Consider the following 16,235-nt stretch of genomic DNA (forward strand, 5'->3'; position numbering starts at 1 on the left):
AGCCCGTGCACTGTATCCTGTGGACTCTTGTGATCAGAACCACGCTCGGGTCAGGTGGGTCTGCAAGCTGATGGGAATCAATGCCAACACTGGGACCTGTGTCTTCTGTACAGTGTTTCAGTGCTGAGAGCAAGGACACAGCAGCAACTCTGACCTCTCCTAAAATGAGTGCTCAGCTCCCTCTGGGTGGTCAGGACACAGGGCAAGCCGCCTGTACCTCTTGACTCACCGCTTCCCTCTGAGTGGCTGTGAAGGTAGGGGACGTGCACCGTGGACAGCCATGCCAGACCCCTGAGCATGGCCTTACCTCTGCAGTTCTGCAGGTGAGTGAGGGGCCACACCTGGGGCCCTGCTGCAGTAACCAGGTGTCTGGCACACAATGCAGGCTATGGATTGAACGTTCACCTCCTGAAAGTCACACTCACCAGCTACCCCTGAGGACCTGGCATTAGGAGGGCACTTTGACTAGTCATGAGGATGGGGCACTCCTGAATGGATCAGTGTCCTTAGCAGATAGACCAGAGTTCCCCTTTCCCCACATGAAGCCGCGGTGAGAAGATGCTTGGTCTAGGACTTCCAGCCTCTTCCGTATATGCAGGCTATGGAAATTTGTCATCGTGGCTTGAACTGACCAAGATAACACCGGGTGGACTCTTCAGCAGAAGACACGTCGTATTTCCATTCTTAAATTCCTAGCATTGTCACTGAAAGCTCTGTATACAATTTTTCCTGGATGGAGAATCTTCACCATCTTTCTAGTCATAGCCAGACAACTCCACCAAGGTCAGCAGCAGCCCCTCCTGCTCACAGAGAGGCTTTGCTCCTATGTCACACTCACCGTGTGGGAGGACATGACAATAGCGAATCATTCACAGCAGAGCCTGGACACTGAGCCGATGCCAGAGACCGCAGCAGGGACCCTCTTGCTCATCACTTTGCCCACACTGTGCACACATAAGTGTGGAAGGCTGAAGCAGCCAATCTGGACTTCTGATGGTTATTAAGAATGTGATTTCTTATACACTAGGTTTTCAGGGTGGCATCTTTGTTATATCCTGACCATACTGTGGTGGCTGCAGAAAAGAAAGGGAGATGTCCAGGGTGCGACAGAGCAGAGCAAACAGGCACACTGAGTGTGTGAGGAGGGTCAGGAGCTGGGGTACTGCACTGGGCAATGGGGACCACCAGATGATGCTGCCACGTGACAGCAGCACGTCTCCGAGCAAGCCTGGGTGATGTTGGTGGTGTTGCAGTGCCTGAAGGGGACAGGCGATACAAAAGCACAGGATGTCTGAGTAGGAAAGAAGCCGGGGTGGGAGCTGAAGTGAGGCTTCGGGCTCTGCCTTTGCTGCACCACTTCTACGAGGCCTACGCCAGTGACCTAGAGGCGATTCTCTGCCTGTCCTCACAGAGAGGCTTTGCTCCCATGTCACATTCACGGTGTGGGAGGACATGGCAATAGCCCGGGATTCTCTGGCTGAATCATCTCATCATTCTCTGGATGAGATGCAAATTCTGTCCTTCCCAATGTGTCCTCAAAGTGCACGCACTGCTGCAGGGTCAGTCCTCAAAGTGCACGCACTGCTGCAGGGTCAGTGAGCATCGTGCAGATTTCATGGCGTCCCCTCTGTGTGCAGCAGGTACAAACGGGTGACAAGAGGCCATGAGCTTGGGCAGGGGAGTAGAGGTTGGGCAGCGGCAGTTCCTGGGCATGGAATGAATGCCAACACTTCTCACGTCACCAGTCATGCTCTGCAGAGGCAGAGAGACTGTGTGACAATCCTACCTGAGAGGAGAGGGTGGGGGGGGCAGAGATGTTAAGTCCCTTGCCCGTGTGCACGGCGGTGATGCTGCAGGCTGAGTTATGCTCTCCAGGAGGTGAGCACACGGGATCTGCGGAGGTAGGGTCTTTGCAGGGTGGGAGTTACTGTGAGAGCACTAGGTGGGCCCTACTTCAACATGACTCAGGGCCTTAGAGAAGAGGAAAGTTCCCTGTGAGGCACCAGCACCAGGAGTGGCCGCTGAAGAGGAAGTGATACGGCTGCAGACTAAGGAAGACCAAGGCCTGTGGCCACCACCAGCAGCCGGCAAGGGCCAGCAAGCGCTGTACCCACTCTTAGAGGGAGCAGGGTCCCGCCTTTGTCAGCCTCTGGCCTCCTGAGTATGAGTGAATTTCTGTTCAGGCTGCAGTCTGTTAGGCTGAGCCTGCCATACTTTGTTAGAGCAACACCAGCAAATGGACACAGAGGGTACCCGTGGCTGAACTGGAACCCAGGGCGACCTGACTATAGGCCGTCCCTCCATCCCGTTGCCACAGTCGGGGTGAGAACAGCCTGCCCTGCCCCCAGAGGGGCCTAAAGTGCAAGAGAAGAGCAAGCATGCAGAACTGAGCAGGGAAAGAGTGCTGGCCGTCATAGCACCGTGAGGGTTCCCACAGGACCCTGGGTTTGCTGGCCCCTGGGCCCCTGGGCCTCTTTTACAGCGGGCTCATGGGGAATGCAGACTCATTCATGCCTCGGAGCACCCAGTATCCCCACCATTCAGCCAGTTACACAGTGACATGCATGCACTCAAACCAACTCTTTATTCTCTCTGATAACTGTCTCATTTGGGAGCTTTGTTAATTATAACCAAAAATTTAATTTATATAATTCAAGTATCTGAATACAGGGTTAACAACTCAGAATGAGAAACCTTGCACTTGATGCTTTTTTTCTCACTTTATGTTGTTCTTTCAACACTTGAAATGGCATCGTTCTGACATTTCCACTGGAAAGACAAAAACATCACCTTAGGCAGGGCGAGATACCCGGATTCAGTGAGACTTCGGTCACTGTGTCTTTGGGATGTGACTGCCGACCACAGGTGGGAGAACAAGACCATGTTCTATCACTGAGCCGAGAGGAGACCACCCAGGAACTTCAGTCTAAGACTCAGGCCACGACAGCCTGCAGCAGCAAGTGGGTCCTGAGCGAGGCACAGTTGCAGATGGGACTTGTCAGCGCTTGTTCCCCATACCCCCTACTCCTGTTGTCCCAGACCGGGACACCGGGGTCCACTGGAGACCCCTATTCTCAGGCTTCCACCCTTCCTTCATCTTAGATGAACCAACTGACAATAAAAAGTAAGAATCAAGTCTTGTCTCAGCCTGTCATGTCATTTAATTCTCTCAAGAAATATTTATTGAGCTCCTATTATGGGCAAGATATTCTGCCTGGAAACGCTAGATCCCAAGGTGTGTGAGGTGAGGTTCTCACTCCCCTGCGCGCACTCCAGTGTGAAATACGACTCGCTGTGGCCAACATCAGACCTCAGAAAAGGTGTGGCCCTCTTGATTCAGGGCCTGATGGAACTCATCTGATTATGGTCATATTTTTACCTCATTGTGGACCACAAAATGTTTGGGGAAAACCAGTTCCCTTTTCATCCCCCAGGAACGCAGGGGACAGTTGATGACGAGAGGAGAATGGGAAGAGACATGGAATGTTCTAGAAGGACTGATGGAATGGACAGGAGGGAAGGAGAGCAGAGAGGGATGGTGGGAGACACCCGTGGGACGGCAGAGTCGAGCTTCGGTCAGCAGTGAGGAGCACTGCAGGGATTAAAGGGCATCTGCCAGGACAGGACCAGAAGGGTTCCGTGATTGGAGGGTCAAAGCCAGTGTCCGAGACCTTGGTGAAACACATCCCTATGTGGGGCACCCAGGCCTCAGCAGATGGCGATGGGCCGCCGCTCAGCTTCGGTGGCTCAGGACGTACAGCTTGAGGGGGAAAGGAGTGGTCAGCGTTCCTGGGATGTTCTGCTCTGTAAAGGCAGTGAACACTCACAGAGCTTATGGGCAACGTCTGAGCACAAACCCTACACTGCACTCACCCCAGGTTCTGTGTGTTCATTTTAGGATGGGGGCGTACTTTCTTCTAGGATGGCTCTATTGACATTTTCCCTGGAGCACAGCATGGTGTCTGTACCCGCCACGGACACCCAAATGTGTCCTCCTGGCCTGTGAGTGTTGCTCTCCCTGTCCCTGCTCTCGCAATAAACACAGCACAGGTGCAGAAGGATGATTTTCTCGTTGATTCCCAGCAGGTTGAGTGGCGGGATGCCCGTACAGCTGCCTAGCAACAGGACTGACATGCACTGAGCACGCAGCGGGAAGGATGAAGAAGGCAGCGCTGGGGCTGGGGAGACAGCTGACACCCATCTCACGAGGAGGGTGGGGCTCGGATCAGAAGCAGGGATGAGTCAGAGAGGGCAAAGATGTGCAACTTTGTTCTTTTAAGAAAAAGGATGTGCAAGCAAATAGACAGGTTGTCAAGGATCCCCTGGTTCACAGAGGAGTCTTCTGTGTTCTCACGTGCACATGGCCTCTCCTTCCTGTGACTCTGGCTCAGCCACCCCACTGGCCACTGCAGTTTAGTTCAGGCTGACCGTGGCACCTGGGGTCTCCTCACATCCCACTCAGCAGGAGCTGCGCTGCTCGGCTCGTGTGGGAGGCTTCGTCAGGTGCTCCTGTCCAGCTTCCCTGACGGTTCCTGCCACCTGCCCACAGGTGGACAGTCCACTCCTGCACCCCCAGGCTCCTCTGTGGGCGTCATGCCTGTGCCTGGAGCTTCTCCACCATCACAAGCTTCTCTACCACATGCGCACCCCTGCAGGGTTGGGCCCCTTCCTGTGCATTCACAGGAATGATGACAAGGGACACCAGCAGAACTTGCACTGGCTGCTGAGCCTCCTCCGACATTCAGGCCTAGAATTTGGCCTGAGTTTATTTTCTCATTCACTGGGATCCCCATGAGGCTCCAGAGTTCTCACAATAGCCCACTAGGTCTCCACAGAGGGAAGGAGTCTTTGCACTGCTGCTCTGCCTGACCCAGGCCACTGCTGATGCGATGGGTCAAGGCTGACGTCCCCTCGCCTTCCACATTCCACATTCGGGGGACACGTGTCGTCACCCGTAGAAGTGTAGCCAGGCCATTCCCGTGGCCTTGAGTCTTTCCTAAGACTCTGAGGAGCTGGCTTCCTGCAGTTGTGAAGTGCAGGGTGAATGGGGAGGACTATGGTGGTCTCTCCAGGCGGCTGGCTTTGCCATGGGGCTTGGAACAAGATGCTGGGGGTAGGTGGCCATGTGTGGCAGAAGGCCAGTGAGGGAAGAGCCAGCCCTGGACGTGGCCTACAGCCAGGCTGGTGCTGTGGGTTGTGGGAGTGGGCGTGGGCAGAGACTTCCCAACTTCCACTTGTGGTTCTCCGGGGTTGGAACTGGGGTGGGAAGGAAGGAAACAAAGGAAGGTTTATGAAGTGGCTCTCAGGTGCAGGCAAGGCGGTAGATTTCCTCATACGAACATGAATTCTCCCCACAGCCCCAGGATGATGTTTGAAGAGGCTTAGTCCAGGGCAGAGCTGGCATCCAGCCTGACTGTGGGGCCCTGGGTCAGATACAGCTCCTTCTGATCACATGGGATGGGGGTAGAGACAGAACCTGCCCTCTTCACCTCTGTCCTTAAAAGGACAAAGGCAGCCAGAGTCGTGACTGAGTGAGGGAAGGTGGTCAGACAGTGGAGGTGGTCCCCGTGGGCTCTTACCCTCCATGACGGCCACTCCCTTCATTGTGAGTCCTCTACATCAAGGTCACTGTTCAGGAGCTCTTCCCCTCCCCCACCCGAGAGCGGTGGTCATTGTTGATGATATTGTTTGAACGCTGCATTGGTCAAGCTCCTATCTGTTAAGACCCGCAGACACAGCCTCCAAAATGAGACTCAACTTCTACACACTGCTGGAGGAGACCCAGAGGACACGGGTGGCGCCGCATGGAGAAGGAGAACTGGATTCTGGAGCAACTCCTGCACCAGCCACAGCCCTCGGCACCGTCAGGAACATCATCCGAAACCTTCATGGAGTCGTGGCTCCCACCTGTGTGCTCCAGCCCTGCCCAGCTGCCGTGGGTGCCAGAAGAGACAGTAGGTGCGGAAGGCCAGGACCTCCCAGCCTCCACTCCCACCATCTCCACCTCCTCCCCTGCCTCTCACTCCAGACCCTGGGGCAAAGCAAGCTGCCCAGAGATTCTCCTTAATCCTGTGGATCTCGTTCCTGTACTTCATGTAATTAAGCGGGGGTCTCCCATCCCACATAATATGGCAGATGAATAGTAAAAAAGAGCTGAATTATGCTGTAGCTCCTGGGACCAGGCAATACCAGCATGCAGATAATAAATGAATCCAGCATCTGTGAAGAATTTACATGACAATGCTCTCGCACTCTCTTACTGAGAGCTGGCCTCGCCACTTCATCTTAATTGTGCAGTATAACAACATTCTATTTATTCAATAAATGGATGAAAGTGAAACTAAATTAGAACTGTCTCCGAGTGGAATGTGCACAGAGTTCCTTTCCTGAGCCGCCTCCCCACACATCTATTTCGTTTCCAGGTCTGTCCTTTGATACAGCCCTAGGCTATTTTTGCACATAGAAACTCTTTATGGGTAAGACACAGTATCCACAGCCCTCTACCACAGAGCACAGAAACTGTGCCCCTGGGGGACACGGATGTGGTGGAGCCGAAATAATGGCCATGGGGCAGGAGCCAGTCCTACTGCCTCCCGAGCTGGCTGCACACACCCCAGAGCACAGCAGTTCTGTACGTGCAAATTGACGGGCTTCATTTCCTCAGCCTGCATGTACTCCTCGATTTACTGGCTGAACCAGAGCTTGTATTTATCAGGTACAAGAACAGCTTGTTTAGTTAAACTGGGAGGAACAGATGCTCAGTTGTTGTTTAAGCCCAAATAAGAGACCTCTTGAAGCTACTGGCTGGGGTGAAATCATCCCACTCCCAAAGCAATTTGCTCCTTAATCAAGCACTCGCCAGGGCCACGCTGACCTCCTGTTTTTGCACAGGAACAGGAAGCTAGAACAGGTAGCGCTCTTCTTGCAACACAGGTTGTCCCGTTGTTTCCTCCCCTACAGAACAGAGAAGGCCATTCTTGAAAATGGCTGAAAGTTGTGCGGAGCCACGCAGGACTGATGTTGTCACCCATGGACACGCCTACTTCAGAGAGGAGCATGGGAGGCTTCTGCTCACTGTCTCACTGCCTTACTCTCGGCCAGCAGGTCACTGACATGTTCAGAAGGAAATTCCAGTTGTCTGTGAGCCAGTAGATGGGCACAAAAACTAGCGATCCCTGCTCTAGGAGCAGCTCCACTCTCCTTTGAGCATCTACTTTTGAAACTGTGTGACTCTCAGAGTTGAGTCAAGGTCAGGTTTGGCACATGAACTTAATTACATTTGCTAATTTGGGTAAGTATCAATTTTAAAATGCAGCCAACCGATACTTATAAAGATAGAATAGAGAGGAGGACAGTGAGGAGCTCAACAAAAGGGGCAGTGAATGTTCATGTCAGGTGATGGGGTCATGTCACACTGAGACAAGAAATGCAGTTGACATGCATATTTTAGGATCATATCATCATAATGACGAGATTAAAGTAAAGAGTGGAACTGGTCTTCTGTGAGACACTGTAAACACTGATATGTTGCTTTTATCCAAGAAGCATGGGTGATAGGAGGGATAATTAGCTACATGAAGAATCAGATTCTGGGATATTTATATTTTGAGGCAAAAAATAACTTGTGCATCTAATTGAGATATTGAATCTTGATTACTTATTTCCACTATTTGTAAACACCGATGGGTCCAAGTGACAAAAGATGCAGGCTATTTGAGGTACCTTGGAAATGTAAATGTAAGTGCCTATCAATGAACGGCACTCAGGGCTTCAAGGAAAATCTTAATTCAAAAAAAGTCACAATTAAAATAGGCACTAATGAATTAGCAACATAGGAAATGCTGTCTTTTAAGCTCATCAGCATACAGTGTGACTTTGGAGGGGCACACTCGTAGGCTCCTGCCTCCCAGAAGTTCAATAGCCACCTATGAACGCCAGCACACAAGATACACGGCTGGGCACTAGACATAAGATGAGCGAGGTCTCTGGCCTTCGCGTGTCCTTTCAGTAGCTGGACACCAGCAGGTGGCCCTCTGAGAAGGGACATATCCTCTGAGGTGTGAGGCCCCTCTGCTTTTGAGAAGGTGGCTTTACAGCTCCTTGGCACAGCACTTAAGCTGCAGAACACAGGATGGGGCCCCGCAGGCCCTGCCTGAAGCAAGGCACACCACACAGGTGGTGGCAGCTCACATTTTGTTACCAGAGAGTAAAAATCCTTAAAGTCAGGCTTTCGTTCGAACTGGCTCGCACATCTTATTGACCCCTTCTAGATAAGGAGCCAAATGAAACACAGGACGTCCCCTCGTGACAAAGCATGGTCTGTCCCCAATGTCAGATACCAGGATGAGAAACCACGCAGAGCCATGGCTCTCAGGAGTCCACGGACAGTTTATGTGACAACCAGACAGTGACGATTTTAGGCCCCGTGGGACTTATGGTTTGTTCCAAAATACTCAACCCTGCCTTTGAAACAGGGAAGGAGCCCAGGGGAATGGGGGTGCACCTTTAAAACCCACTCAAAACACCAGCTGCCGGCTGGACTGGCCTGTGGGCCAAAATGGCCTACTGCTGATCCAGCACAAAGAAAGACAGATTCTCACATTGTTTTATGTGTCGGATGCCTGTAGCTGCAGGATGAAGTCCGAGCACTGTGCCCTACAGTGCAGGCCCTGCCTTTGCTCCCATCCCTCTCTCCTGCAGGCAGGTGGCCCTTCCTCTGACCCCCAGGGATCTGCTGGCTTCATTTCTGCTCCTGCTTCTGCAGCGGCCTTGGCCCCTCCCCTGGCTACGGGTCCTCCTCAGCTCCCTGGGGGGTCATTTCTCACCTCCATCTGGCCAGGTGACCTGCTTCCTGCCGGGCTCTGGGGACACCCCACAGTGCTCCCACGCCGTCTCCCACCTGACTGTGGGACGCTCTGGCTTGGGCAGGACTCTCACACTGTAGCCTGGGCACTAGAGCAGTAGCCGGTGGTGGGCAGGAAGGCAGCGGCGATTCTAAGGAACCACTCCAGGGGAGATGCTTTCAGGTCCCGAGAGGACGCTCGGTGGGATTTAGAACACTCAGAAGGAGACGAAGGAGGGGCGCGACGCAGGCCGACTCTGACAGATCTGAGGTAGGACCCTGCCTCTCGTGACTTAGATACTCCAGTGAATCACTTCGAGAACGTGCATCTAGCTTCCCATGAAAGCTTTATCTTTTACACCAGTAAAAATTGTACAGGAATTCCGAGGAGAGAATGTGCAAGACACAGGCACGTGTAGACATCTTACACTTTTCAAGATCTCCTTTAATGTTTTTTCTTTGTTTGAAACAGATCAGTTATTGCTAGTATGACATGACATGTACTGTCCCCGATGGCTGAAGCTGAATGGTAGCAGCACCTGACAGAGGCCAAAGCATCGGCTTCAGGCTGAGCCCTATTTCTGACCCAATAGATGTCTTTTAAGTGTTTATGTTAATACTTGCTGGGAAGGGCTGCTGTAGAGATTTCTGAGACAATATATGAGAAATTAAGTAGCAGGTATTGTTGAAAAAGCACAGCCACCTGCTCTAGTTATGTATAGATCTTGAAATACCTTAAGAATTTATAAAATTTCCCAGGGTTTCCCTGGGTTAAATCACCAATAGATCATCAATAAGAGAATGGAAGTTTTCTCATTGACTCTTAAATTCTATTGTGGGCAAAGCAGCTGGCACTTCATCTTGAGCCAAAACACTCTTCTTCAGCAGGGGCGGGGGTGGGTACAAAATGTTCAGAATTCTGTTCAAAAAACCTGCATTTAAAGATGCATTTTTGACCATTTGGTAATAGAAGCCCCCAACCCAGATTTCCCTAAAAATAAACTGGAAGTCATCAGCTTCCTGAACAATTTCTAGTATGCTTAATTTTAACTTAATTAAAATCCATGCACATTCAAACAAATATAGTATTCGCCTCCACTTCCTATCCCAAACTCACGTCTAGCATCATCATTTTATAAAATACCAGCTGCTCTATGTTAATTTTTATAGAGAGATATAAATCTGTTTAGGAAAAGTTGGTATACATAATCTGAATAATCAAAGCAGAAAAGTGTACCATTATCTATACTAGTAAAAATCACCTTAAGATGCAAATGTTCAAAAAAAAAAAAACCCTTGTTTGTAGGAAATTTTCTCTTATGAGATTAGATGGTAGGTACTCCAAGATTGCCCAGGATAATTTAATACAGGAAGTTCCCATGTAGTAGGAAACATCACTAAGAAGGGCGTGGTGGTTGGTGTTGCCTCCGCCCTGGAATGACTAAAACAGTGTGAAGCAGGGCTTCTCAGGACAGAAGACCACAGGTGGTGAAGGCAGCCACCCTAAGGGTCAGAGTGTGGGCACATCAGCTGGATCCTGCCCCAGTGCACTTCCTGGGGAATCCCCAGACTTCAGCACAGAGAGAGGAAGCCCAAATGGGCCCGAGGTGTGAGCTGGAGGCTTGGTATTGGGAGGGGAGGGTGCCATGGTAGATAGATGGAGCTTCCAGGGCAGAGGATCAGAGAGAGAATTAGAGAACCCCAGAGCAGTCGTGAGCAGATCAGCCCATGAAGGTGAATAAGTCCAGGAAAAGAACCACCCAGATGGATTAGAGGGAACTAGTGTCAGGGCGAAGAGACAAGGAAGGCAGGAGTGCTGCTCTGTTAGCCAGACAGCATGTGGTGTCGCTGACCCACCTCCAGAGCACCCACAGAAAAGCAAACGCACATACCACCCGACAGACCACGACTCACGATGGCTGGTGGCCAGCCCCAAGTGAGCAGGCAAGCAAGTGGAAAATACCATCTATAACCTAGATAAAACGATCCATCAGCACTGGCTCAGAAGACATGGCTCATCAAATTAGTCAACTAACAGACACTGGAAGACAGAACACCTTAAGGACCCGGAGAACTTATTAAAAATCCAAATTGAAGTTGAAAAAAAACTGTAATAACTGAAACCAAAGCTATCACTGAATTGGGTTATCAGAAGCCAGATTTTGTAGAAGAAAAGATCAGTGAACCTGAAGTCGGTAATTAAAACTAGAGGAATAATACCCAAAGCGATGAACAGAGCTTTGGCACCCTGTGGGGTGACTTCAAGGGCCTGCTATGTGGGAAAGTGTGGTTTCCAAAGGAGAAGTGACAGAGAAGAGCAGAGAAAACATTCTACAAATCATCCATGTGAAATTTCCCCAACCTGATAAGAGCTGCAGACTCCAATATCCAAGGACCCGAGGAAGGCCACGCCCAAGAATCATGACGAGGACCAGCTCCATGCACCCCGGCAAAATGCTCAGAAATCAAGAGAATCTTTAAAGCACACAGAAACCAAAGGTGTCTTGTATACAGAAGAACCCTGCCAAGGATGACAGCCAATTTCTTCTCAGAAATAGCACAAGGCACAGGAGCAGCATCACAAACTACTAGAAGGAGACACGTCAGGCTAAACTGCCTTCCTTACTTCTTAGAAAAGTCTTTCAAACCCAAAGGTGAGACTGAAGACTCCGAGGGGGACTCTCATGCAGCCCAGGACCCTGGGTGGTGCTGAGTCCATGCTGGTGTGGATTGTGACATGCCTGTCACTTTCGTGGGTGACCTTGATGGTAGGGGCTGTGAATGCAGGGCACTCAGCTCTGTGGGAATCTTTGCACCTTCAGCTCAATTTTGCTGTGAACCCACAACTGCCCTAAAAAATAGTCTTTAACAATAAACTGGGGGGAAAAAAGGAAGTGGAATGATATGAGATGCATCCCCTGCATAAGGAGGGAGCCTGCAAGTCCATAAAAAACCAGAGTCACTTCCCAGCACTTCTCCTGCCTCCCAGGCTGGCTGCACGTTTCCTGCTCCTGTCCTTCTGCCAGACCCCTGGGGCTCCTCTTCTCCACTGGGACTCACCCTGGCTGCATCTACATCTGCGGCCATGCTGAAGGCAGACAGAGGAAGGGGACAGCAACGGGGCTGCCGTGCCCTAGGACCACATCCTGTTAGGGAGGGCTAGGTGGCTGGGGCCCTCTGCTACAGCACTGCTTGGGGTGGGGCTAGAGAGGGGAGGAAAGAGCCCACAGGGCACTTCCTGGGGGAGCTTCATGTCCTGCCCCTGAGCCTGAACTAGAAGCCTCTCCTCCCCGTTTCTGTTTGCACCAACGCCCATTCTGGGCCATTGCCGAAGCTCCTGGTTCCAGGGCCCAGGACACAGGGGAGGACGGTGAACTCACCACTGCTCTGTGCTGCTTCATCAGATGGGGGAGAACTGCATTGAATGCTTACCTTAGAACAGAAGAAAGCGTTCCCATTGCTAAGTTAAACTTGCACCTTAAGACTGGAAAAAAAAAATGCAAAATTAAGTAAGCCTGAAACAAGAAGAGGGAAAGAAGTATAAAGAGCTGCGACAATGATTTAAATAATAACTTGAGCAGAAAATGAGATAATGATATCAAAAGCTGTTTTTTTGAATAAATAAATACACTGATTAAAACTCTAGCAAGACAGGCAAAGAAGAGAGAAAACACAACTGTCAATTTCAGGAGCAAAAGACAGGATATCGCTGCCCACCCCACAGACATTAAAAGGGCAAGGAAGTACTCAGGACAAACTCGAGAACTTAGATGAAATGATCAGATCTGCAAAACCACAACCTGCCAAGACAACCATGCCGGAATAGCATGCGGACTCTTGGAGCACATGACTACATTGGATTCGTCTTTAAAGACCTTCCCAATAAGAACTGTCCATAGCTGAAAGGGTCCACTGGCAAAGTCTACCGAACACTGAAAAGAACTGATGGTGACTCCACTCGATCTGCTCCACAATGCAGAAGACAGGACGCGCTCCTGGAGGAAACATTCGCCAAGTAAATAACTACTGCAGATGTGTCTCCAGGATACATAGCGAGCTCTTAGAAGTCAACCCAGGACAGTGTTAATGAAGCAGGATGTTTGAACAGAAAGCTCACCACAGAAGACCTGTGCTGGCAACCAGCGCCTGGAAAGATCCAGGACACCGTTAGTGACAGTGAAATACAGAGTAAAACCACAGACGAGAAGACCGATGGCTCAGACCGTGACCAGCTCGACGTGGACACAGAAGAGCACACGCAGCCTCCACTCTCAGTCTCTTCTACTCCCTGACAGCTGAAGGGGAAGACTCCCCTTCTGCTTTCTCTGAGGAAGCCATGACAGGAACTCTCTCAGAGAGTGTAAAAGAGAAAGCCAAGAGATGGGGAAGGGACACATGAACACAGGGGGCCCCAGAGGAGAATGGGAAGGGTACTGAGGGAGCGCATTTCCTCTTCTCAGAGCATAGAGGCTGTCAGGGGAGCAAGGATCACTGCAGGGTGAGAGAGAGCAAGTCCTGGAGCTCTGAGCTGTTGAGCCATGTGGAGGATGAGCCGGTGCTGAGCCACTGCCAAATGGCACTGGGTGTGGGGCATAACCCTGGACTGTCCTCTGTTCACGGCCCCAAATGCAGGACCAGTCAATTTTTAAGTAGCTTCTGCAATGACCTCCTTTTACAAGTCTCTTCCTGGTATTCTATAAAGTCACTGCGGGTTTTGTTTTGTTTTTTGGTACCCAGAATTGAACTCAGGGACACTTGACCACTGAGCCACATCCCCAGCCCTATTTTGGATTTTATTTAGAGACAGGGTCTCACTGAGTTGCTTAGCGCCTCGCTGTTGCTGAGGCTGGCTTTGACCTGTGATCCTCTTGCCTCAGCCTCCAGAGCTGCTGGGATTACAAGTGAGTGCCACTGTGCCCAGCTGCCTATAAAGTCATTTTTGAATAAACAGTGGCTCATTACTGAAAAACATATAGGCTTAACTTTCTTGTTCTATTGTATTGTTAAATCATAGTTAATTAATTAGCTGTAGTGTATAATGATTACTTCTATTTCTTAGCCTTGCAGAGGTCTTATAGAAGTTTCTTCAAAACAGAGAGAAAATGACTGTGAGCCACATCGGGTGCTCTTGTTAGTCCATGGGGCTTTGATTTTTAGTGTCACGGTGGTTGGAGCTGGAGCAATGTCACCCTGCTGAGCTCCCTAGCTCTCTAGCCAGTCCTCAGTGGTAGACATGGTTGCATCAGTCTTTCTATTCTGTTGATTGCCTCACTACAAACAATGAAAAATTTCACGTCACTCTTTAAAAGCCTTCTTCCTTCTTCAAATTTAATTTTTTTTGTAATATGCTAAAGGTTCATTTCTAATTGAAGTTCTCCAAGTTCTGAAAACTATAGATAGAGTAGTTGAGGTCCTAACAGAAATACATATTTTTAGTTATAAGTGGGGAGATAGTTACAAGATCATTAGTCTACACTTTAAAACTATGTTTTCATTACCATTTTTATTACTTAGTAAATGATGTGGTTTTGCTTAAAACTGTGAATTTCTTGACTAAAAACTAATAATTTTTATTCCAAAATTAAATGCCTCTAAAAGTGAGCATCTTTCATATAATCTAAATATTTACTAATTAGGTTGCCACAAAGTAAGTTCTCAAATTTATAAGACAGAGGTGAATAAAATGGAGATGAAGAAGGTTCTGTACTTTGTAGAAATACTGAAAAGTGGGTCAGCTATGTGAATCTTCCTTAGTTAAAAATAGCTTCTCCACTGAAGAGGAGACCATCGATACAGTGTCTATCTACTGTGATTCAATGTTTTATTCTTAAAAATATTTCTGCCACTTAAAATGACCCTCTACCTTCAGAATATTTCAGAGAATGCCTTCAGCTAATTAAGCATTTAAAAATCGAGAAACATAAAATGGAGCCTCCTTTCAATGTAAAATAAAGGCACAAGTCTATGCATTGTTGTATGGTTACCACATGATGAGAAATCTCAGAGAAGGATCTAGAATGTGTTTTGGGAGTGAGAATGTTATGGAGCTCCATGGGATCACTGTGTCATACTGAAGTCTCTTTGGCCACCCTAAGAGCAAATATTTAAGCCTAGCTGAATCAAACATTCTTAACTCATAAGATAATGACAGCAACTATTTTCACGACATATGAACATGCTTGGCACGGAACTTTAATAAACATAGCTTCTTGCGCTCAACATTTAGAGTTCAACTATGAAACAGTACAGAAAACTTCAACATTGGCCACTCACACCTAGTTCATCCAGCCAGGAACCTGCGGGCCACCTGCGATGTGCCAGGCAGCACCACACTGCCAATCCTCCTTAACAGAGCTGCAGTCCACTGGAAAGGGCAGAGGAGCAATCCTGGTAAATCAGCAAGATGAAACTTATAAGAGGGAGCAGGGTAAAGAGCATCATCAGGGGGACAATATGTCCTGGTTTGCCAGGGAGAGTCCGAGTTTATACCCGTGTTCCTGCATAGTTATTAACAACCCCCGTCTCACTATAGAACATGCCTGACTTGGTCAATATACCATATGTTCACCTGTCTTTGGTAATGTAAAATATTAGAGTAAACACAAAGTGTCTTGGAATAGCCCTGCTGGTAGTACACTGCACCAGAGAATAGGAACCAATTTCTAAATGTAGTGGGTATGAGATTAGTGCATGAATTATTATATCTATCATTTATTCATTGGACTTTCTGCATGAAGATCCCGAGAGACTGCACTGAATTAACACAGAATGTGAGGCCCTGAAAGACTGCTCTGGTCTGAATATCTGTGGACCTCTAAAACTTATACATTGAAGTCCTGATTCCCAGTGTTTGGAGGTGAAGCCCTTGAGAGGCAACTAAGATTAAATGAGATTGTTAGCGTGGGGCCCCATCTAATAGAATCAGTGGGTTTACAAGAAGGGATGACAGAGAGATAGTCTGCTCTTGCCTCTCCAAGGCCCTCCTCCCTGCCCCAGGCACGCACCAAGGAATGGCCACCAGGTCACGTGGGGACATATTCAAAAGCAGTCATCTGCAACCCAGGAGAGTCCCTGCCAGACATCAACCATGAGAAAACGTCTGTCTCTCGTGTAGACCACCCCGTCTGCAGTACTTTGATATGGCAGGCCACGCACAGGAACACAGGGACTGAGAGCACAAACCACAGTGCTGGAGGCCCCAGCTACACCTAGACATCTGGACACCTTCAGCTACAACTAAGCAAAGTGAGAACATGGAAAGGATGAGGAGGAGATGACTATTTAACCTATGCATATAGAACATTAGACTTTAAAAGTCATAAAGGCGCCATAATCGCATTTGGGATTTCAAGTCCTTTGGAATTGAATTATCTCTGGACTTCTAATTTGTAAG

General features: G+C 49.2%; 1 protein-coding gene across 1 annotated transcript in view; it reads right to left on the minus strand.

The window, feature by feature from the left end:
• MYO16 (myosin XVI) overlaps positions 1-16,235 on the minus strand; it is a 539,332-nt gene that overhangs the window by 91,719 nt on the left and 431,378 nt on the right. The window lies entirely within an intron of this gene.

Source organism: Spermophilus citellus (assembly GCF_964194105.1).
Source record: "Spermophilus citellus genome assembly, chromosome: 1".
NCBI classification, from domain to species: Eukaryota; Metazoa; Chordata; class Mammalia; order Rodentia; family Sciuridae; genus Spermophilus; species Spermophilus citellus.